Raw genomic sequence first — 25,830 nt, 5'->3', positions numbered from 1 at the left:
TGACCCTAAATGGAAGAATGGATCAAAATACTTAAGGAAAGGGATAGATTAGGTGTATTTTGCTAACACAATGAGTTGAGTGGTTTAACTTTAACCATCACGTAGCGAGGGTGTGAGGTGAGGGTGTGACATATAGAAATGCGACGCGAGCTTTGAGGGAATGAATGCTGTTGTGACTTATGAAAACCATGAAGAAAAGGTTATCTTAGTAAAAGACTGACCTTAAGCATGCGGTTTGGACCTTAAGCATGTGGTTTGGGTCTAAAATGTGCGGTTTGGACCTTAAGCATGCGGTTTGGGTCCAAAACATGCGGTTTTGACCTTTTGCATGCGGTTTGAGGTTCATGCATTTCATCATTTTTCATGCTTCTAAAGAGATTGACTACCTATTCTATATAACCAGTGAGGAGGGACTTTGGGGGTTCGAAGGAAGAGGATGGGTTGTTTGAGGTCAAGCTCACCTTTGCAAGAAGGGCAAGTTATGTATTTCCAGAAGAGTAGTATGCGTTAAGAGGGCTATTTATCATTTCATTTTTGTATAGTCATTTATTCATTCTTTTTCTTTACCCTTTTATATCTTATTATAAATATATATATATGTTGTTGCGTAAATGAAATGAAGTTAAAGCGATTTGTATGAATTTGGGTTCTCTCTCCTCTCTAAAGCTCCCAATCTAGAGTTTTCAATTCTCACACGGTATAGAGCAGGTTGAAAGTTTCTGTCACTCTCTCCCAAAAGGCGTGATCTATAAGTCCATTCTCTCTCTCTTATTTGAGATGATCCTGTGAGTGCATTGCTTCATACTACCCGAGTCTATTGTCCCTCTAAATCTTTCAAGTTGCATTTAGAATCTAGTTAGTGGCTTCGTACACTTGTAGTGCTCTGTCTTATTTTCCCTCTCTAACTGAGATACCTCAAAATTCTAGTTAAGAGAATTTCTAAAACTTTAATTCTAAACTTGATGGACCACATAAACCCTAGACCCTAGTACACCTAAAACCTTGCTTAATTCTCTCAAAACCATTTGAAACATATCCCATATCGTAGAACATCCCGAGAGACTTTCAATGGTCCAAGAATCACCTGAATCGGACATATTGAGCCAAAGTTGGAAGTCTCAGAAAGCAAGAGAACAAGGTTACCAATTTGCCCCTGCCTGGACCCTGCACACCGTGCGACAAGTCGGCCCCACGAGGTGGCCCGACTCTCACAGACGTGCACAACACAGGCCACATCGTGCAGCGTGAGCCTCATGCGGCCCGAAGGGCTTGGGACGGTGGGGAGATTTCCATAATATTTTTACTTTGTCAATAAGTCGGTTGATTCTAGAAAGTAGAACTATTTTGATTGAATCTAAACCCGAACAGATCTAATTTCCACTATAATTCCATTTCAACCTATAAATGCCTCATCCAAAAATCTCAGAAAATACATTGAAATCCGTAGAAAATCATATGAAAATAGATTGAAAACACCTAAGGAAATTCATTAGGAAATTCCTAGAAATTACCTATAAATCCCATAAAATAGGATAAGCCTTTGGAACCCTAGGTCTAGATGAAAAAGCCTTAGATCTACCAATTTTCAACAAATAAGAGGCATCCAAAAGTGGATATGGTTGCACCAGAAGAGTGGTAAGTATTTTTTCCTCCTTTAATTTATTTTATTTTTCTTAAATTAGTTCATATTTCTCTACAATTTCTATTATTATTAGATTTTATAAAATTTTAGGAGAATTTTAATGTCATACAGATAAATTTTGAAGCTAACGCTGCTAGTAGACTAAAAAAAAAACCAGATTTGTATGGATCTGCAACGTTTTTTAGCCCATAATTTAAATGATCCCACTCTCTCTGTTTATTCAAAATTATAACTCGGCATGGTATTTTAGTTGATGACTCTTTGAAGTAGGCAAAAATCTGAGAACAAACACTAATCTTATACTTTAAGCTACCTTCTTTCTTTACAAGCCTCTTTCTCATAAGTTTCTCTCTCTCTTTCTCAATCTTCTTCTCTTCCTCTTTTTGTTTCTTTCCCACAAAGTATTTTCTCATCTACTAAATCTAGTGTTTTTTTTCTCATCTTGTCTCATTCTCCGCTAGGTAACATCTCACTCAACCTTTCATGTCTTTCTCTTCCTCTTGTAAAAGGTGCTTCCTAATGGTTACTAACTCTTTACTCTCTCTCATTCTTGACTTAAAAAAAAAAGTGTCCAGCAGTAGTTCGACTTCTTAAGTGTTGGAGACCTCATACAATACATATCAAAGAGAAATATTTGCCAATGTTATTCAACTCAAGACTAAATTAATCAACTTACAAAGAGGTTCCCAGTCAACGATTGAATATTTAAACAAGTTTAAGACCATATGTGGGCATTGTTGGATTTTTGTGGCCATTTAAAGACCTTATGAGAGCAAGTAATCAATTTTATTATAGTGGAACAATGAACTCCAATGGGAGTATGGTTCAAAGGGACTGAAGTTTGGTAATATTAATGCCGAGACTCAAACTAGACTTAATGAGCTTGGTTGTTTGTCTTCTAAAACCCTAAGATACCTGGGTATAGAGCACAACCGAAAAGGGTTAGCAGGGTTATACCTTGATGAGGTTGGAGAGATGCCTAGGGTAGTTTGCTAAGGACTGTGCAATCCTTGTGTGTGAATGGTAGGACTGAAGAGATAAGGGCAAAACACTCATAATAGACCATCACACGACATGTGTATATGATAGCCATATTGGGAAGCAAATACTATTGGAGGTGTTGCATATACATGTGCGAAAGATAGCCCCCATGCACTAATTGTGACATGTGTGCGTATGCATGTGTGATCTAAGCTCGCCCCTAAAGGGAACTTGTAGTCCATAGACTAGGATTATATTTCCATCACTTATTGGCTGGTTTTGGTTGCTGAATCATAAACCCTTGTGATGGATTGTGGGTTATAAAAACTATTAGGTCAGTTTGAGAAAGTGAATGTGATTTATTGAGTAGAGATGGAGTAACTTAGTATTTTCGCATTTTCTTTAATGAAGTTTGATTTGATTCCCATCAAATTACTTTTGAAATAATTAATTTGATAATACATAATTTTTTGATTATTAAAATAAAATTTTAAAAGTATCTAGATATTTTATTTTATGAAAACAAATTTATAAATAGGCTTAAATTGCATTTTCTTGCATTTAATAGGTTAGAGAGAAAAAAAAAAATACATGTTTTTTAAAAATCATTTCATTGTTTTTAAAATTACAAATACATATGGGCACCCATTATTCTCTATGGGCCCCACCTATAAAGATCATGTGGGGTGGTGTGTGGGGCCCATTAGTGCCCTTGAGTGGCACGTCCCACTTCTAGCACCCTTTCTTTCTATTTCAAAAAGCTTGTATCATGAGCTAATATGTGATTGAATCAAGATAGGAAACTTTTTTGAAAGTGGCTAACTGAATTTTGAAAAGAGGCATATGAAGACAATAAATGGAAATAAAAGAAAAGATTATTATATTTTTTATGTATTAAATATTTGATGGGATTAGGTTAAGAAAACTAAGGGATGTGCCTTCATATGATCATGATGGCTAATCTATAGATTGTAAAGTTAATATATCTCACCCCACAGGTTTTCTTTGATCAATGTTCTAGATCAAATCTCATAAAGATTGTTAAATCCTAGAAACCCTCAAGTTTATAAAAGGCCTCCAAGGGTTTTTTTTTTTTTTTTTACACACCATAAGTCACATCCATCTCTCTCTCTCTCCCCCCAAAAGTGGCATACCACTCACTCTCATCTATCTAGCCTCATCTCATCCTCTCTCCCATACTTAGAAAAATATTGAGAAAGAAAAGAGGGGGACACACCCCATACACTTTAGATTTGGAACCAATGCCCTAGCTTATTCCACTGCTCTCATATCTCTCAAGGGTTTCTAGCCGAGGCTTCCCATAGTTGTGAGATCTAAAAAAGACCTCGATTCTGTACGCCATCAAGGGAGGAGACATGGAGTGGGGTCTATTAAGTCCAATTGAAGAAATCTTTTGGCATCTACTTTTACTTTACTGCAGTTTATGTTTTTTATTCCCAAGTCAAAGATTATATAATTTTTGTTCTTGAAATAAAGAATTGTTAAAGGGGTAGCACATAAGAATTTAAATTTGTATTTTTATTTTATTTATTTGAATTTATATTGTAATCTTTGGATCTTTGTAAGTCCTCTAGCTGATTTAGAAAAAAAAAAATTTCAAACCAATCCGTGCTAGTTTATGTTGTTCACTTTCATTAGTATCGGAGCTAGATTTCTTGTTGTCACTATTTTATTTTGTTATTTTAGGTATTTATTGTTCTTGAGACAAGAATACATGACTGCAATAAGCTTCATTGCTGAAATTTTAAGGATCGAAATATTTGATGGCACAAACTATGCCTCATGGAAGTGCAAAATAAGCTATGTGCTTTATGAGGAGGCTTTACATATTATCCTTACCAAGACTCCACCATCTCAGCCTAGAGAAAATGCATCTCAGGCATGAGAGATGCATATGCCACTTGGAAGTGTAAAAAAATGCTCGCAAGGCATATCAGGCATATCCTACTCGGGGCCATGCATGACATGTATGCATTTGAGTATGAGCCAATAAAAACCACAAAAGGGATACATGAATGACTTGAGAAGTAATTTGCTGATCCTTTTCTTGCAAGGAATGGATTGGCCATGAAGAAGTATAGTGATCTAAAGATGGCCGAAGGTAGAAAGATAGCCGAACACATGTGCACCCTAGTTCGAGAATTGGAGGTAATCAAGATGTGTCTGGTGAACCCATGCAAGTGGTTCACATACTAAATACTCTCCCCAACTCTTTGGAGGTTTTTGTATCTTTCCTTACTACTAGGAAAACTGCTCCTAGGCTAGAGGAGCTCATCACTTTGCTTAACGTCAAGGAGGAGAGAAATAATAATACTTGCAATGCACAGGCACCTAAAGATGAAATGCACTCGGTAAATTCTAAAGCTTACTTCAAGGCAAATAAGGGGAAGGGGAGATTCAAAAATAAGAAAACGAGTAATGAAACGAAAAAAAGAGAGAGAGAAATAGAAAATAGTTATTAGGGAAAGAGAGATAAGAGGCAATGCTATGTATGCACAAAAGTTGGGCATATTGCTAAGAATTGTAGGTCCAATAGGAATCCTGAGGGAAATAGGGAATATGCTTGTATTGTGTTTGAAAGCATGTTAGCTGACCCTAAGGGCACAAATTGGTGTCTTGATTCGGGAGCTACATTCCACATGTCAAACAAAGATGGTTTTTGCAACTTTAAACTCATGGGGCCCAACGATTTATAGGTGAAACCCAAAAGGTCTATGTGTTTAGAATTGAAGACTATGTACCTGAAATGAAGAATGAGAAGACCGGGGTCTTAAAACAAACACTTTATGCTCCTGATATGAGGAAGTGTTTGGTTTCGATCTCAAAACTGACTTAGGTTGGATTTGTCACCTTCTTTGCAAATAAGGTGACAATAAAGAGCTACAGTGAAGTTGTTATGAATGTTCTTCTTAAAGACGGGTTTTATTCTATTGAAATAAAGGAAGAAGTTACTTATGTCTCATTTCCAACTCATGAGATTGATGCTTTCCTATGGCACATGTGATTAGGGCACACAAGTTACAAAAGAAGGGAGAGATTAAGACAAAAAAATGATATTTTGAAAAAATACAAAGGCGTTTTATCAAAAGTGTGTGAATCCTATGTACAAAGAAAAGTGATCAGGAAAAATTCCACCAGGGCACATAAAGCTTTTAATATTTTAGGAATCATCCATTGCAATATATGAGGTCCTATAAATGTGGCAACCAAAAGCGATAAAAGATATTTCATCATTATTATTGATGACCACTCGCGATAATGGCCATGTTGACCTTATGCAGTCAAAATCTGAAGCCTTAGAGCGTTTCAAAGAATATAATACCAAGGTAGAGAATCAAAAAAACCAAAAGATAAAAATCCTAATAGTCAATAAGGGCAGCGAGTGTCTCCTCATATCTCTTTGGGGACTTGTGCAAAGAGCATTCTATTATTCATGAATAAACCATACCTTATATAAACCAGCAAAATGGAGTTGTTAAGAGATGAAATAAGACCTTAGTAGAGATGGTGAGAAGTATGATGGGCCATGCAAATCTCTCCCTTGACTTTTGGGAGAAGCAATATTGGTGGCAGAATATATCTTGAACCGTGCGCTCATTAAGGCTACTCTTCATAAGATTTTCACTGGTCCTACTCCGTCCCTTGACCACTTAAGAGTGTGAGGCTGTTATGCCAATGTCCTAATCCCATACCAAAATAAGATCAAACTTGATTCCAAGACTAAATGCATCTTCATTAGTTATCCTAACCTAAGTAAAAGGTATCGATTCTACAACTTTAAAAACATGACAGTCATAGCAATTCTTAAGCAAGTTGATCACTATGAGATGGCTAGTGACAAGGTTGAGTCTTGAGAACCTGAACCAGAACTTAAGATGAATATACATGGAAAAACACAAAGAGGAAACCATTCAAACTGAAAACAAAATCAGTCACTAACGCATAAGCACTACCAACAAGGAGAGAGAAAGCAGAGAAAAAAAAAAGAAACTAAATAAATTAGACATCAAGAAAACCCATTAACCAAAAACTACAAGAAATACACCTAACGCATGCAAAATAAAGAAAAACCTAGAGATATGCAAAGTGGAAAGAACACAACTACCTTTAGCTGGTGAAAGAGAAGCGCATTACTCTGAAAATTTGAAGTTGCTCTTAGAGAAAATGAAAAAACCCCAAAGAAATTGACGGTGTGTTTTTAGAGAGAGAATGAGAGAATGAAAAATGATGGATAGAGTGTACGAGAGAGAGAGAGAGAACCCCAAACCTGTTATTTCTTTTCTTTCTCTCGATCTTCTCAACCAAAATTCACAAAATTTGTGTGAAAAAACCGTTGGAGCCCTCTACCATATTTGTAACACAATTTCTTCATTAAAAAACTGTGGTCAAAGAGATCTAGCATCAAAAGTTTTGGCAGTTTTTGAAAAAGGCTTGGAGTTTCAAGAAAACATATATTTTGTTTGCTTTTTTAAGATTCCATTACATTTCTTTCTGTAAAGAGTGCTATCTTCAATCTACAAAGGTTGCTATCTTCAATCTATAAAGGTAATGTATGATTTAAAATATCAGTTTTGTGTATTTTCAAATTTTTTGATCGTATGTTATTCTTCTAAAGAAATCAATATTTGCAAAAAAACAAAGTATATTTCAATTTTCTGCCATATTTCATCAGGGTTTTTGTTTTAGAGTGTTGTCTTCAATCTAGAACAGTTAATGCATGATTTAAAACAATATTCCAGTGTATTGTTGTAGGGTTTTTTTTCGTCTCCATTTACTTCTTTTTTAGGGGGGCCTCATGAGGACATCTCAGGACTTCCCAATCTGCCTCGCTGAAATGCATTTTGCGTGGTTCTGGAAGGGCACAATGACTTTCGTTAATTAATACAACTTTGTTCTTGGAGCGAGTAATTCTTGTAACAAGAGTACACAGAAAATGCCAGAATCACAATGGCCTGTAGCTCTACCTAATTCCAAGTTTCAAACCACCATGCCGAGAACCCCGATCCCCTAGCTTGTTGATTCCCTACTATGATGATACGGGTTGCACATCATGGAAGTCTAGAAGTAGCTTTACCTATAGAATGACTTTGGTAATCAATTCAATGGAGGGTTAAAATTATCAAGAATGCATTCATAGAGGATTATGGACTCTAGATATTCAGGTGTTGCTGAAACATTACATTAGTATATGCTTATTACTAAAAAATATAAGCACACATATATGTTTACGCACTCTAGTTTCACGTTTTACAACACTTCAAGATACTGCTGATCACTATTAGAAACAATAGAAGGGAAATTGATCCACCAACTTTTACATGTCCATCTAGAATTTCATTGGCAAAAGACAAGATGTCACAAGGTAGAGAGGCTGAGGTTTTGTCATATTAATCAAAACAACATATTTTTATCAAAATAAATAATTTTATCAAAAGATATTATTTTATTTAAAAAAATAGAAAAAGTTTTCTATATTCATAAAAAATAATAAATTTATTTACAAAATAAATTTTTTTTTGAAAAATCAATTTCTCAAAAACTTCTAAAATCGAGTAACATTTCAAGCAAAAAACGATCCTCAATATTAAGATAATCGAACAAATCAACACACAAGAATTGTAAAGGCTTCGATCACCCTTTAACAGAAAATCATAAAAAGTTATTTGGTATTTTTTTTAATTGAAAAAATCATGAAAAATTCAAATCTACGAAATCGAGCAAGAAAAAAAATTTATATAAAAAATTTTACTTAATAATAAATAAACATACATATTTTATGTGACAGATGAAGCCTTGACGATCAAAATATACAAATCAATTTGATAAAAAAACGACCAAAAAAATCAATCCAAAATCTGTCTTTTTGCATCGAACAAAGGTTATTCGAGCAGCAGCTTTTGGGGCCAAAATCAACCCCCAATATTTTGTTTTTTGAACAAATTGAAAGAGGTATATGTTAGATGATTCGATTAGGATTAAAAACCCTCAAATTTTAGCAAAACCCATATACTATTGAAGATGACATTGATGAAATGGTGGAAATTTCAAAAGGAGTGAAAATCTATCATTTCAATCCACAAAGTCTCGTGATTTTTCAATAAATAGTGTTTTACAGCTATAAAGCATGAAAAACGCAAAAACATGGCAAGAAAAAGAATAAAAAAAAGCTTGAAAAAATCAACATGTGAATTCCTGTATCAAATAACGACTGCAATTGAAAATAACGGGCGTTATTTTAATTGTACCGTTATTTATTCATAAAACCCGTTATATTCTCTAACCAATCGGGTTAGCATAAAAATTGGCTGGTTTGACCAAAACATGGCCGGTTCGACCCCTAACTAGTCGGTTTTGGGCCTGAAATTTCAAAACCAACTGGTTAGGGGTCGAACCGGCCATGTTTTGGGGGATCCCCAAAACCACCCCTAACTATACTCCGAACCCTAGCGGTTCCAAGCTAACCACCGGTTTTCCTAATAATGCTTCTCTTTATGTGAAGGCCTTGCCTCGTAATGTGGGAGACCATCCCTCTCTATCTAGAAGAAGTCATCTTTCCCATAGGGTGGCCCCACATAGGGCACAAATATTATTTTCGCTTTTATTCCATATATATCTAACATTATGCATCCTACAACAGATAGGAATCCTAAAGATGTCACGTATATCTTAAATCCTAAGAGATATAACCAAGAGTTCTAATTTAATTGGACTTCTAATTTCTTTTATCCACTTTTAACTCTATTGTGGTAGGATTTCTACAAGGTCGCAATTTAGCCTTGGATGCTCTGAAATGTTAATTGCCGTATGAAAAAAGGGTATTTGATGTTTTAAAAAGGCAATATAATTTAAAAACATGCCGAGACTCCAATTAAATGCTTTACCAGATGACAATACATTTGGGGCCAAATTCACCCATGCATTCCATATCATAGAAAACGTAGGTTTTTTCATATTATATATTGGGAACGGACTAGATCCAGGAGTTTAATCCCTTGTTACAATTTACATTGACCAAATAATGCTACCAACTACCCTTGATTATAGCCTTAAGACTTGTACATTCGTTTTAGACACAAGATGTACAAACATACAAAAGGAGATAACATCGGATGAGATATCAGCCTATGTAACTGATCTATAGCAGCGATACTAATCCTACATCCTTGTCGCTTTTAGAAAAAGGGCCTCAAGAGGGTTTCTCAGAGCACAAAATCGATTTCTTTCTCTTTTCTCCCACTCTATCTCAGTACTTGCTCAACCTATGAGATATATTCTCTCAAAAAGTACCTATCTCCGGGAAAAATATTTGAACCATGTTCTCATCGATTCACTTGGCTTTTATAACCTTCTTTAAATGATAACATTCAATCTTTATTTGATAACCACCAGATATCATCCCCATCGTTGATTTCTTGATGATGCTTATCCTCTTCCTCACCTTCATGTTGGATCATCATTTTGTTCTTATCTTCTACGTGAATTCGAATTTGTGAGTTGACCTTTTAATTCAAATGAACAGATTTCATGGATTTGAATTTAAAACCGTGGGTAAATCTCTTAACCCCAATCTTAATCACGCCCAAACTTTGAATTTGTATTTATCCAATGTGGTCGACCCTTAACCCATTCACGAATTCAAATTCATGCCTCTCTGGTGTGGCTAACCATCTCTCTTTTGAATTTTAAATATGCAATCTAGTGGATCAGTAGAGCTGTCTGATGAGAAAGACCTAAACATATCCTCCCTTTTTATAACTCGTTAGTTCACCTTTGTGTTCATCCCGTTGAATATATTTTCTTCTTCTTCGTATAACATTTCCAAACCTTTTAAGGGTGATCTGATAGAGGATCCAACGGTCCTATTTTTTGGGAAATTCCTCACATTAAAGGAGAAATTACTATATCAGTAGTCGAATATTATCATGCTTAGAACGCATGAGACATGGGGCCTTCAAGCTCCAACCGTTGAGCTATCCAAACTTCGACTAATACGAAACTTCAACAAAAATGGTTATAGCACTCCGATATGGTTTCCTGAGAGTCTCAATTTGTCCTGAAGGCATCGACCTTTGGGGTGTCAATTAGAGCATATCGAAACTGACAATGAATACGGACATGGGTTAAGCCAAGTCCAAATATTGTCCAAGTCATATCACCCTTAGACCTTAAGGCATGAAGCCTTAATATATATATTTTGAAATTCACCTCAATATATCATGACGAGGTTTCATTTAAGCTCCATCAGTCAAAACCCCATTATTTCAAACTACAATGGATCTTTTTAAATAGTCATATCACATCTAACCAGAACTCCTCCTGTAACTAGTGGAGAGACATGTTTGTGCTAGGGAATATAGCATTCCGGAGTTTCGTCTCTAATAGAAACATCTTCATGATCTTTTATCACCGATCGTAAGTCATAGTATATGTGCATAACCAGCAATGGATGTCAATATTAAGCCGTATCTGTTCCTCCACATATCATATGGATAGGCGTACATAGAACCTTAGGTGTATATGTATTTGCATTATATGGGGTATTTCATTAAGCCTCATATGAAGCTTGGCTGTCATAATGCATCTAGTCCTTGTATATGATTGAAAACACACCCAACAAACCTATCACACTTTCTAACAATACCAGTGGGTATGGTCTTGAACTTTCAAAGCCTTTATCAATTTGACGATTTAATTCTAATATGGAGATTTTTCAAGAGATTAAAATTCTAGGTAAAATATATTCATGAGTAGAGGATCTACATTTCTCTATCAAATAATTGAGGTGAGTTTTTGTCAGCATTTGTTTTAGAAGCAAAAATTTCCATCCCATATCTCACATATGCACAAAACACCTGGTGTCTAAGAAAGACACTATTGAGTCTTGGAATAACTTTAGGCCAATAGGCCTGCTTTGAGTACATACAAAATCGTGGTTAAGGTGCTGGCCACTTGCCTGATAGCACTTTTGAATCTGATTATTTCTAAATCCCATTGGAAATGCGTTAATACTGACAAATAGTGGATACTTTCATTTTCTCTCAGAAGTGTATGCACCCCATAGAGATCGAAAACAAGCCTCAAATTGTGTTAAAGAATGTTTTAAGAAAGGAATATTGTAGGGTAAACTAGGGTTATTTGTCTGAATAATGGGTTGTATGGCGTTTGGGCCATAATTGGCTCTACGGATCTTGTGTTGCTTATTGTTAGCCCATTCCTCTGTTCTCGAACTGGATTGCCTGGACCGACTATGACCACCAATTAGTGCCTTGGCATATCTGATCCAAAACAAAAATTGAGTTTCATTGAAACATATCAAAGCTAATGTTTGTCTGCTTTTGGCCTGTCGGATTGGCCAATTTTGACCTATCAAACTGAATAAACAAAATTGGGCTTTTTGATATGGAAAATTGTTTCATGCGGGCTAGGCCGAATTTCTACATGTGGTCCAAAAAGTGTAAAACATCCATCTTAAAGATAGATGCAAGTAGGTGCTCCATCTAAAAACAATGGAAACCAACGATCGAAATGTTTTCTTATTAGAATTATTATTTCTAGTTGTTAAAATTTATTTAATGATCTCCATGTTAGATATTACATGTCGTAAAAGTTAAGTCTTAAAATCCATCTCAAAAATAGATTTATTAAGAGGTCGGCATTTCTACATATGTGGGCTTGGCTACATAGAAACTAGATCCTTTTGATATATATATATATATATATAGGAAAAAGATGGGATTAGCCCACTAGCTCATATGAACATATGAGCCCAACGTCCCAGATTGAATCTGGGCCGATCTGAAGATCACGGATGTCCGACAGTGTTTGAATTTTAGTTTTTTTTCTACAAATTCAAATTATTTGAAATTTTAGACGTGTGCTCATTAAAAATAGATAAATCTTCAAAAATATCAAAAAAAATATTTTATAAGAAATACATTGACTAAAATACCCCCGAAATGCTTCGTGGGGTATTTTGATCATTTTTTTATCACAACTATTTTTTTTTATATTTTTATTAAGTACATCTTGATAAGAAGAACACACACCTAAAATTTTAAGTGATTTAAATCTGTAGAAAAATAAATAAAATTTAAGTACTACCAAACATCCGTGATTGTCAGATCGGCCCAGATTCAATCTGTGCCGTTTGGCTCATATATTCATATGTGTTAGTGGGCTAATCTCATCTTTTTCCATATATATATATATATATATATATATGGGAAATTATGGTGTAGGCCCATTAGCCTACAGCTACATCAAAGCTCAACAATCCAGATTTAATCTAGGTTGATCTGACGGTCACAAACTCATTTCATATTTTAATTTAAATTTTTTTCCATATATCAAAATTACATGAATTTTTAAGTATACATTCTTCTCATCAAGACGCAGCTAATAAAAATTTTAAAAATAATTTATAAAATAAAATTTGACTACTTTATATTTGGTCAGTTTATTTTACAAAAAATATTTTTTTGATATTTTTATTGGATTCTTCTACTTTTAACGAATGCATGTCCAAAATTTTAAGTGATTTGGATTTATAGAAAAAAAAACTAAAATTCAAACATGAAATTTGTGATCATTAATCTGGGCCGTTGAGCTCATATATAGTTGTAGGCTAGTGGGCAAATATATATATATATATATATATATATATATATATATATATATATATATATATATATATATATATATATATATATTCTACTTTTTATCTATTTCAACCTACAATCGAACTAGTTTCAAGTGGACAAGACTGCTCACTGATTTTTTGAGTGGGTAGATCTTGATAATAAATGTGTCTGCATTGACTAGACTACTCAAAGTCCAATCTATTTGACGTCATTTCTAAACTTAAATTCTAAAAGTCAGAGGTGGTGGGTTCCGTCAAATTCAGATATATAAAGAAATCAGCCTAAAAAAACTCTCTACAACTGAATCGTCTTAGGTTTGTGTAAAATCACAAATAAAGACAAAAAATAAAGGGGTAAGAAAGCACGATCGATTTAGAAGGAATTTTTAGACAAAGATGAATGAAAATGGAGAAGATAATAAAGAACTATAAAACAAAGGGAAGAAAGAACCTGGAAGTTGTGGCTGATGGAAACTTGAAAAGCCTAGAACCAAATGGTGAGAGGATGGTGGTCCCACTTGAGCGTTCGACACATTGACTGCCATCCACTCAATCGCCATGGGAGTTTGCACCTTAGGGCTTAGACATAGCACTCTTGGGAACGTTCTTACCAATGAATGTGTCGGGTTTGCTGCATAAGTTCTATCTTAACACCGATTTTAGGTTTAAAAATCCGAATGAAATAAAATGAATTGAATCCAAATTTAGCTCTATCTCAAAATTCCTTATCCTTTTTGCACCTAACGCTTCCTATGGATAAAAAATTTTAAAGTCGTAGAAAATTGGTTTTACTAAGAATTTGTTGGAAGATTTATGAAGGTTTCTAATTTCTCGATAACATTAAGAAAGGTTTTGTTGTTCCTAGATTGGAAGGCTTTAAGAAATGTTTTCTTATTCCTAAATTTCATTATTCCCCGTTGCACGATTGATATCTTGGATCAGTCCCTTAGATCATGGATTTAAATTTTAAAATGACGGGACAATGTCATCATTTCTAGGTCTAATCTAACTTTTTTGTTTTCGAAAATATTTTTAGAAAATGTTTTATAATAGGGAGTATATTGGTGCAATTATGATTTATGCAAAGAATTTAAAGTTTTTGAAATGACTAGACACATAAATTTCGAAATCATCCAACTAAGAATCACCCCGGCATTTAGAGTTTGAAAAATGAAAATTAAGAAGCAGAAATTAAAAAAATTGATATTAAGAATTTATAAATTAAGAAATTGGATTCAAGAAATTAAAAAGAAGTTTTTGAAGAATGGGAGATTTTTTTGAAAAATTACTCAATCAGCACTTTAAGTTTATTTAACGATGGTAAATATTTTAACATTATGAAGTGGTAGACATAAAATGGTATTTGCCATTGAGAGGCTTATTTTGAGAACTTTGAATTTGTTTTTTAAAATGTTTGAAAAGTTTTTATTTTGAAAATTTAGGCATGGGACCCATTTAGTGGACTTTTTTTAAGGAAAAAGTTTATATAAAGTTGCAACCTAAAAATGTAGAATCAAAGACGCACCTCGAAAATTTATCGGAAAAGGTTGTTTTAATGTTGAAAAACCAAATCATCTTGATATCAAGAAATATGAATACGAAAAAAAGAAAGATTTTGAGTCCCAAAAATAGTGCATCTTGCACCATAGTATCTAGACCATCCATTTCAAGATTTTCTTATGTTTAAATATCTACTTGGTTTTAACCATTTTTGGAGTTTAAAAGTTTATAATTATATATGAAAATAGATTTTCAGATAATGATAATAATTTTTTTATACAAAATTACATGTTATGATAAAATTTGGAGGTCACCATAATTAGATTGTTTAAGGTTGCAACCTTATAGAAACCACACCTTTTTTTGAATTTATTTTTTAAAATTTTATTTTTTCAATGATAATTTGCTATTCAAAATATGACTCCTACAAGCTAAATTTGGGAAAACAATTTTTCCGTACTATTTACTTTATGGCTGTGAGTTTTGAGTTAATTAATTTTCAAGAGCTAAGCTGACATTGGCTGAGACTTTCTGGACTGAAAATCATCAAGTAGCCCTTTGCCCTTCAAATCCTTAGCCCTCATGTCGCAGTCCAAAGAAAGGCTACTTATGGTTCTCAAACAAACTATTTCAAGGAAGACGCAAGAACTGCCCTTAGTGTTTGGGATCTCTTCCGATTTCAAATTTCGTTTCTCCTCTATCTGACCATGAATTTCAAATGGTCGAGGTCCTTCAGGTCTACTTGGAGATACCCTTAGTCATACACCCTCAAGCGCCTCTAGTTTGATCTGGCACCAGTCTGACTTAGAAAGAATGGGGAGAGAGAAAAAGGAGAAAGAGTAAGCGAATTCCTTATTTTATCACCTTGGGTTCTTTTCGGGTTTTCAGCCTAATGGCCTATTTTCTTTTTTCGTCACATTTTTTTTTTTTTTTTATCACAAGGGTTTTCATTATGGATTTTCAGCATGAAAGTATTTTTTTTTCCTTTTTTTATTTTTGGTGGTAGAAAATGAAGAAGAGGAAAAAGAAGGCAAAGCAGAAGAGTCAGTGGTGCTTTCTTTCTTTCGGCATGTCTCCCTAAGATCATGTAAAGGCTTCCTCATATTTCCTTGGGAATGCGATCATCTTTCTCGATCTTCAAGTGCCAGGGATGCCCTAATTTCAGTTATGCTCGAAAACCCTTGCAATTCAATTGGTGTTCGACATTTCTATGATGATGGTTGATGAGTTCCTTATGAACCCACTTTGAAATACTTCACTTGAACCTTAGACTCTTCAGACTCAGGATGACTTTTAGTTTCAAGGTCCTATACTTCACTTGAACCTTAGACTCTTCAGACTCAGGATTACTTTTAGTTTCAAGGTCCTTTGATCTGTCTTGCGGGTTGCAAAGTTCAAATAGCTTTTACCTTTTAAAAGAGTTATGTTAATCTACCCCAATGTATTTATTTTTTTAAGTATGTTTTAAGTACAATTGGGGTTTTAACAAAATTTATATTTTATTCTTAAAATTTAAGTTGCTCCATTGTAGGGGAGTCAAGGCCATAGTTAGCAAGTTGGGGACTAGGTATGCAAAGGATGCTGTTTAGCAGGTATCATTGCATTAACATGTTGATGACTCCATGACCTGGTGGTCCCCGGAAAGGTTTCTATACTTTCCCATACAACATAAAAGATCTATGCTTTCTCTACCATCTAGCCGTTCAAGTTTGATCAAGAGAGTCACTGTTTGATCTTAGATCCAACGTCTCAAAGTATTTTATTTTTAGTTTTTTTTATAACAATTTTATGAATATGAAATTTGGTATGTATCATCTTCTCATTGGGGCGCAGCTTTAAAAAATATTAAAACTAAATTTTTCAATAAAATATAATAACCAAAATACCACTTCAATCTTTCAAGGGTATTTTGATAATTTTATTTTATTGGAAATATTGTATTTATATTTTTCTCTAGTGTGAGTTTACTAGAGGATTAGACGTCCAAAAATTGGTGTCAAAATAGTTTGTAGAAAAAAAATAGAAATAAAATAGTGTAGAGACATGACATTGTGATTGTGGCAATCTTAGCCCTCCTTTCAGAATGGGCGATTGGATAAGGGGAAGTATATAAGTTTTATGTTGTAGGGAAAGCATAAAAAACTTGCCAAGTGATGGCTGTTGGTACTTGGACCAGCAATTCTCTAAGGATCCTTGATCTTGGTGAACTTCTGAATCTTTTAAATGACGAACTTTAGAAAAATGTGTCCTAACTTGGGCACTAATGCCGCAGGAGCATTAAGTCTAAGTGGGCATAAAGCCCTCACTTAGCTATTAAAAGGGATGGCTGATCATCATATTCCCCTCTTATGGTCCTCTATAGTAACAACCTCGGGCTGTTGTTCTTCTTTGGGAATTAATTCTGCATTGAGCTCATCCTCAGTGCTCAAGTCTTGAAGGTACTTTCGGATAAAGAAACATGCTAGTTTGATCACTGTAAGGCATGCCGAGTTCGCTGGCTGAGGCTACGACCTCACATACTTGTTGGACTCAAACGAATGCGGATTGTGCAATGGAAATCATATTTATATGACACAAAATACAGTAAAAATAATGCGTGTGTGTATGAGTAAAAATTGTACAATAAAGCAAATAAAATTAATAATAATTGTTGGGTGAGTGTGGCCATTAAGGGCCCTATGAGTGCTTGTAAAATGAAATGATATAGTGGAACATGAACTCAGTGAGAGTGTGGTCCCTCGTGGACCATACTAAGTAAACGATATTTGCTGATACCAGACTAAGTTTGACGAGCTAGGCCAGTTGGTAGGGAAAAACCTATGTTCCCTGGGAATAGAAAACTATCCGATAAGGGTTCTAATAGGTTATCCCTTGATGAGATCGGAGGATGCTTGGATTAGTAAGCCGAGGGACTGTGTGACCCTTGTGTGTGATGGTGGTTTTCAGAAACGGGGGCCAAAGCCTCATCCGCGAGTCATCACACGAAAAAGCGAACCACCATTTAAGGTGAAGCTTATGAATGTGCGAGACATATCCTTATGCGTCATAGGAGTTGTAGTCGCATCAGGTCTAGGTGACCTTGGTACGTCTCAAAGGGAGAGCCTGAAATCCACAAACTATGATTACGACCACTTGGCTCATCGACCAGACTTTGGTGACCCACTAATGAGCCCCTGCATGAACTGTGGATCATGAAAAATACTGGGTGGGTTTGATAAAGCAAGTATGGACTGTAGTCTTCAGTTGAAGGTGGAGTGCCCCAACGTTTATTTATTTAATTCTTAGACCATTTGGATCATTTTCCCATCTAATGAATTTAATTATATTTTTTTTAATTATATATGATTTTTAGAATTATTATTTGAATTTCCCTTGATCTCTGGATTTTTATTTATCAAATTTAGATTTATAAAAACATAAATATTGATTTTAGATTAATTTAAATATTCAAATTTGATTTTATAGATTTCTAAAAATCATAGAATTAATTTTAATAATTTTAATATTGCATGGGAGGCCCAATATGTTAATTGTCCCACCATTGCATGTGGGTGGGGCCCATGAAGTACCACCTAGGGTGGCACACCCCACCCTAATGAAACTTTTCTTGTGTTAGTTCAAGCTTTGGCTTGAAGAGAAAGCTTTGAAGTATTTTGAAAAGATTTTACGTTGAGGAAGCTTTCAAATGATTTTTGGAAAACATGATAAGGCTTGTGCATAATTTTGATAAGCATTATATTATGAAGGAAATTATTTTATTTAATTTCTATTGATGGGGAAATGGTTTAGGAATGGGGGATAAATGTTCTGGCACCTTCTATAATGTTGATGCCCATTTATGGAATGGATAACTCAAATCTCTCACCCCACAAGTCACCTAAGATCAATGGTCTATATTCAATCTCATAGGAAGATGCACATAAAGGAAAACCCTAAAAAACCCTAATCGTGTTCAAAGCCCATAAAAATGGATTACCTCTACCCAAAATCTTTACACATTATCTTTCTATCTCTCTGTCTTAAGAAAAATTTCTCTCTCTCTCTAATGACAGCCCAAAGGGACACACCGCACTATCTCATCTTTGAGATCTCTCTCTCTCACATTGTGAAAGAACTTAAATGGTTTAGGCTATTGAGAGTTGTCATCTCTCTCATGGTGTCTCTTATGATCTCTCATCTCTCATCTCTCATTGTTTTTTTTTTTTTTAGACGATAGGGTTATGGTAGAAAAAATAAGTATTTCTCTCAAACTAGGTTACTAAAGGGATTCACCTAAGGGTTTGAGATTTGTGATAAAGGAGTTCATAGTTCCATTAGAAGTTAAACCTAAACTTGCTTTCCCGGTTGAGATTGAAGGTTGATCGTTGGTCCCGCACCATTAGATAGAGGTGACTCGGTGTGGAGTATAATATGCCCGGTTGAGGTAATCTCCAGTAATCTCTTTTTGTTTTTTGCCATATTTAATTATATTGTCTTTATATTCCTAAGCATAAGAATTGTGGATATATTCTTTGTTTAAAAAAAATTGGTTTAGTGGCATCAAGGTCTTTAAGATCTTGGATTTGTTGATTTTATTTTCTTTGAAGGAAGAGTTATTGTAATAAGACTACTTGTAAGTGATCTTTTGCCGAAAGAAAAGAAAAAGAAAAGTAAAAGGGGGGTGAAAAGAAGAAAAATAAAATATGTTTCCCCCAGTAAGATCACATATAAGTCTTTCTTTCAATAACTTATTGGTATCGATGTTTTACGTGGTCCACCTTTTCAGGCTACATCTACGGGAGAAAGAGATAAGATCTACTACTAAAAATAATGGTTACAAAATTCTTCTAAGAAGTAATATTTATTGGGCTCACTGGCTTCTTCTAGAGAGTTTTCTCTCTAGGTTTTTTTTTCTCTTAAGTTCTTTATCTCTCATAGGCTTTCTGCATGTCTAGGTTTATCTCTCTCCTATTTTCTCTCTCTACAAGGCACAATGATAAACCCCATAAAAACTCTCTCTCTCTCTCTCTCTTATTGTTCTCTCTAAGAGAAGGCTTTCTGTATCTATATTTTTCATCTCCTCCCAGGCTTTCTATGACTCTCTGTGTAAGTGAAGAGGCATGCCCTGAAGAAGAGGATCATGTTTTTGGCAAAAGAGAGACACAATATCTCAACGTGGGGCCTTCTTTTAGGGAAAATTACAAAAAAACCCAAAATGAACTATATGCAACTTACCCCCACCCCTATTTTTTTCTCACACTTTTTTCCCGCAAATAACCTTTCCTCATAAACACCCCCCAAGGTAAAAAGTTCTTATTCTTTGGATGGAAATGCCCTTCCCATACAAACCAAATCAATTAGCAGATCCCAAGTAGAGTAGTGCCACAATGCCGGAGCACGGTGTTACATTGCCAAAGCGCTGTAGCTCTAGAGATGTCATTGCTGGAGCGAACTGTCGGAGCGTGTATTTTCACTACGGGAGCATATTCTCAAAATGCCGGAGCACTGTGGGTTAGACAAATGACTATCGGAGAACACACTAGGACTGCCGGAGCGTGCATTCAGAATGCTGGAGTGCGGTCCTCCATTGCCGGAGCGCTGTGGCTCCAAAGGCTTCATTGCTGGAGTGGACTATTGGAGAGTGTAGTAGAACTGCTAGAGCGTAGTTCTTAGTATGCCGGAGCGCACACATTGTGACTGTCGGAGTGCAGTCCTCCATTGCCGGAGCGCTATGGCTTCTGAGGCTAGAGCGGACTGTCAGAGTGTATAGTAGCACTGACGGAGCTAGTTATCGGTATGCCGGAGCACTGTGGGTCAGACAAAGCACTGCCAGAGCCTGCATTGTGACTGTTGGTACTTCCTGCGACTCGATGCGCTTCTTTTTAGGTCGTCCAGGGGGGCGTCTTAAGTGAGGTGTAAGTACTCTTATTTCATCTGGAGGAAGTTGTCCACGCATACGTCCAGATAGATCGATTAAGGTAATTGGCACAATAGGTTCGAAATATGTTTTATGAAACTTTGCAACCGTGAAATAGTTTTCATAATAGTCAACGGGATCCCTATTCATCCATTGAAGGCATTTACAAGCATGCTTGTACGGTAAGCTCGTTATTTGGCAACCCCGACATTCTCATTCTCGTGTAATTATATTTACCTTATAATTCATGTGATCACCCCTTACTTCAAACATTGCTCCACTTGATACAGTGACCCTAATGGAAAGGGATTATTTTATGATATTTCTCAGTTCGTTTTGCGTGTGCGGAGTAAGTGTTGTAGTTCAGGTTTCAGCTTCCAAGTTGTGGGTGGCCATTAGTTTCATGATTTTTCTTGTAATCAAGTCAACGCACTAGAAAATTAACATGTCTCGTGCTTCTAGGATCCACTTGTTATATGACTCAGCAACATTGGTTGTTACTTGATTATATTGTTTACCCCTGAAGAGTGATGTAACCCAACGGTCTGGCGATGCTTCCATGAACCACTTGAATGCGTCCTTAGAAAGTGACCTAATTTCACTCGTATTCTCAAAATACTCTTGCGGCCTGTATGCTCTACATGCTCTGACAAAGTATTTTACAATTGCCTTCTTAATATCATTAGATATGTCTTTTACTTCCTTCTTGAAATTCTCCGCAAAATGATGCTCACAGAAGGCATGATGGCCATTTTCAAAAACTTGACAGACATCAACTAGACTTTCTATCAGACAAAAAAGTGATTTCACGATTTGTCCCATTAACAATCTTTACTGATTCTATAAACCATAACCAGTTGTCGGTAGTTTTGGCATCCACAATAGCGAATGCAATAGGAAACATTTGTTTTTCCCCATCGAGTGAGTTGGCAGCAAGTAAAGTTCCAAGGTATCGTGCCTTCAATGATGTTCCATCGAGAAATAGAAGTGGACGACCTCCACTTTTGAAGCTACATATTGAGCCATAAAAGCTTAAAAACATTCGACGAAATCTGCCATTTTGTCATACTTGTCATGTCACATAACTACCAAGATTTGTCTCCATCATACGGTTTACATATGCGGGAAACTGGTTGTGTGCCTCCTCTTGTGAACTATGTATGTCTTTGATAACCGTTTCTTTCCCTCGCTAAGCCTTGCAATAGGGTATTTCTAGCTCATAATCTCGAGACATATCATTCATGATTTTTTTAGCCTTGTAATGCGTAGTGTCGGTTAATTTATCCTTGATTAGTGATACAATAAATTTTTGTGACGCTCTTCTCTGTACATCATTGCTTGTCCCAATATTACATAAGTGTTCTATTTTTCATGTTTTGATGCTAAAAACATTCGTCCTGCCAAACTTCGAAACATATATCTCCTATTTGCATCCATCACCTTTGCATTTCGCCCTTATGCGATACCCTTCATTTTTAACAAAACGGTATGTGAAATAGTGTGCTGTGGCAAATTTGCTAAGGGCTTCTCGGAAGTCATCTGTAGACTCAAATTGTTGCCCTATACCGGTAAGTGCATCCTCCCAAGAACTTGAATAAAGGATAAATATCCAAAGGTAGCAGATAACAATAAACCAGAAAATTTAGCAGGTTAAAGTATAAAAAACACAACAATAAAATTTAAAAATAAATGAACAATGCTACCTTACAATAAATCAATAACACGATGATTTGGACATAACATGTACAATAGAAAGAAATTTTCATTTCCAAATGGATGAAGATTTTAGGTTCCAACATTGACATGCCTCTGCATAATTCAGATTTCAAGGCCTCCATTTAAATAAAATTTGTAGATATATCAATCTGCAACTATAAAATAGCCCAGAAAATGTAAGTAATTTGACCTATATCATTTTGATGAATATGAAATGCTAGAACATATAATAACAGAAACACCAAACCCATTAAAAAATGCTTAGATTGGTGAACATGAACAAAAGGAGGTCAATCAAAATAATACATCAACATATGAGAGAAATAGAGAGTGTAACAAGAATTCGAAGCCCATAACATGCTGCAATTTCACATGTAGAATGCAGTAAAGCATATGGAGATAATAACTAATTGTACTCGACAAATCCCAACAAAAAAGAAGAAATTGAACAAAATCATGGAAATATCCATAGTGATAGGTAGATGTTTAGATAGAAAGTCCAAACTGAGCTACATTCATCATACAAGAAATCAAGAAATCATTCTGATTTTTTTTTTCTTTTTTGAAGATGTTGAGGTGATACTGATATGGGATTGTACAAAATAATAAGATCAAAAAAAAAACTCAAGAGAGAGAACGAGGAACAGTCATGTACCTGAAAGAGGCCAAACCCCACGCATTGGGCCTTTACAGAGAGCCTAGGGTTTCGTGGTCTCTTTTGTAGAGAGAGAGAGGGAGAGAGCTCGAGCCTTCTCTGTGTGGTAGAGACGTTAGCCCAAACTTCCTTTGAAGAGAGAGAGGGACAGAGCTTCAACCACGAGAGAGAGCGTGAGAGGTGGGAGCTCTGGCCAGAGAGAGACCGAGAAATGGAGAGGAAGCTCGGGCCGGAGAGAGAACGAGAGATGGAGAGCAAGCTCGAGCTGTTAGGTGAGAGAGCCAGAGAGAGACTCCAAAACGAGCTTTTTCCTAGTGTGGGTAAAAAAATAGGGGAAATAGGAGAGAGAAACTGGGTAAATAAAAAAGTGGAAAACAGGAGAGAGAAGGCCGTGTGAAAAGAAACGAGTGTATTTTAGTTTTATTTCATGTTACTTTTTGGGTTGGTGGGGTTTTTGCGAGGAAAGGTTATTTGGGGGAAAAAAGTGTGACAAAAAATTGTGGTGGGGGTAATAGATAATTCATTTTATGGTGTTTTTTGTAATTTTCCCTTTCTTTTATGTGGGCTTAGGTTTATTCATTCTCTCTCTAAGAGAGAGATGGATGAAATATTTGATCATCTATATTTCACATGAGGATTTCTCTTTTGAAAAACCCCCAACCTCCTCACCTGACGTTTATCTTTGCAAGTGGGATGAGATTTTGTTTTTAAAATACCTAATCATCTCACATGTTATTTAGAAATTTATAACAACTAAATAATTTGTTGGATGTGGTTTGCATAAGATTGCAATCTTAAACAATCCAATTAAGGCTCACCTCTAAATTTTATCATAAATTTAAGTTTGATATAAAAAAATTCTTAGGATGGCCTGAGAATCTATTTTCATCTCTAATTATAAAATTTTAAACTCTAAAAATGGTTCAAATCAAGTAGATCTATAAACACATGAAAATCTTAAAAATGGACAATCCTGGTAATGTGTTATAAGATACACTATTTCGTGGACTCAAAATCTTTTTTTTGTTTTTCATATTCAAACATCTCGATGTCGAGATGGTCAATTAGAGGGTTTTCCAACATTTCTTCAATTCTATATTTTAAAGTTGCAACCTCATTCAAACTTTTTTCTAATTTGTATTCCCAAATTTGCCTTTTTCGACTCAACATACTTAAACTCGAAGAACATCCCTATGACACTTTAGTATAGCTGAAGATGGTTTCTTAGGAACTCAACTCAAATGCATGATGGTGAAAATGCTACGAATGTTCAACAATGAACGAGCACTTCTCTCTCTCTCTCTCATGTTCCTAGTGCAAGGCATACTGGGCCACATGCTCAATGAGTGGGAGACTAGTTCGTCCTTTGGTGACGAGAGTGGCATGACCACATGGGATGGTTGTTTATGGTCTTGTTTTATGTCTTAGTGCATAAAGACATGATACATGGTCCATGAAGTTTAATTGTGCATGTCCTACGACTTACACAATATGTCCTCTTTCTACATATATTCATTAAAAAAAAAAAATGTCGGGCTTGTATTAGCTTTTAATGGAATTGTGCAACGCCGCGTGATTAACATTTTTTTTGTCCCTTCTTTATTTTGGTTTTTTGCATTAAATGAGAGTATAAAATAATTACCATTTTTTTCCTTTTTTTCCCTGTTGAATACGTGGGGATGAGGACCCCACCATAAAGAGGTGCAGCACAAGGACTTCCTCACATATCACCTAATTGTTGCAAGACTTTTAAATAGTTGGTTTTTATTTAGAATAAGTACACAATGAGACTATTTATCTTTGATATAAAGTCGTCACAATTAATTCTGAACATTAGATATGAAACTGGGTGGGTGCATTTATTTTATTAATCAAGCTCAAACTTCAAAAAGAGATAAATGTATCAAAAGAGGAATCTTGCTAAATAATAATGTCCACCCCATTATCTCCTCTTCTAGATAAAAGACCAAAATTCTATGGATGAGCGGATACACTAAAAGTAAAAGATGTAGGTTTGGATTATTTATTGGACTTCATTCACCTTTGAGCACATATACTATGCTCCTTCAGGAGGATAGTATGCTTCTACTCCTTTGGTCAGATGATCTACTTAGGAGAAGTTTTTCAATGTGAAAGTTTGGGAACCACCTTAGAATCACCAAATGATTATTTTCAAAGCAAATTTGAAATTTAATTTTTTTAATATTTAGATGTCCCTCCGCTAAAAATTGAACATTTTCTATTCATTCTTGATGCATTGATTTCTTAAGTAATTAGAGGGTGCAATAAGGAATTTTTTTTATTGAGGGTAATCTATGTATTAAGGAGGTTAATCTATGTATTAAACCCTTGGTGGGTCTTACCTGAAGGAGTAAATAGACTGTAAACTCCCGAGGGAGTAGAATATCTTTTGTCATACTATATAATATAATAAAGCCACACTTGAGAATGGAATAAGTGTGAGAAGAATAAAAGGAAACAAGATCTTTTGAGTGCATATAGGGTAATAACCTTTAAAGAGAGGAGTTTAGGACAACTATTTCTCTTTTCTATTTCCTTATCTCTCTTTCTTAATTTTTTAAAGTTTTTTTTACAAGAAATTTATAGGCTAAGAGTTGAATATCGTTTCAATTTCTCCTTCCACATTTTGATGAGAGCTTTTAGATTAGAGAGAGATTTTAGGAACTCTTTTAGATTAGAGATTTTAGGAGTTCCTTTAGAAATTTTTATAGGAAGAGACATCAGACATGGAGTAAAAGAGAGACTTTCCAAGTGGTTTC

General features: G+C 35.2%; 1 long non-coding RNA gene across 2 annotated transcripts in view; it reads right to left on the bottom strand.

The window, feature by feature from the left end:
* The window catches only part of LOC148779870 (uncharacterized), a 28,298-nt gene extending 4,984 nt beyond the window's left edge, over positions 1-23,314 (bottom strand). Inside the window, exons 1-2 of one of the 2 annotated variants that reach the window (XR_016044671.1) lie at positions 23,051-23,314; positions 6,139-6,324 (exon numbers count right to left, since the gene is read on the bottom strand). This is a non-coding gene — a long non-coding RNA (uncharacterized LOC148779870). Of the gene's footprint in view, positions 1-4,159; positions 6,325-23,050 lie in introns of those variants that run through there. The other variant, XR_016044670.1, reaches the window with a different exon arrangement.
* Between the last annotated feature and the right edge of the window lie 2,516 nt (positions 23,315-25,830).

Source organism: Amborella trichopoda, chromosome 11 (genome assembly GCF_054954075.1).
Source record: "Amborella trichopoda isolate Santa Cruz 75 chromosome 11, AtrichopodaSantaCruz75HAP2 v2.0, whole genome shotgun sequence".
Taxonomy (NCBI): Eukaryota; Viridiplantae; Streptophyta; class Magnoliopsida; order Amborellales; family Amborellaceae; genus Amborella; species Amborella trichopoda.
The sequence above is the reverse complement of the archived record's forward strand: the minus strand, read 5'-3'. Positions and strand labels throughout refer to the sequence as shown.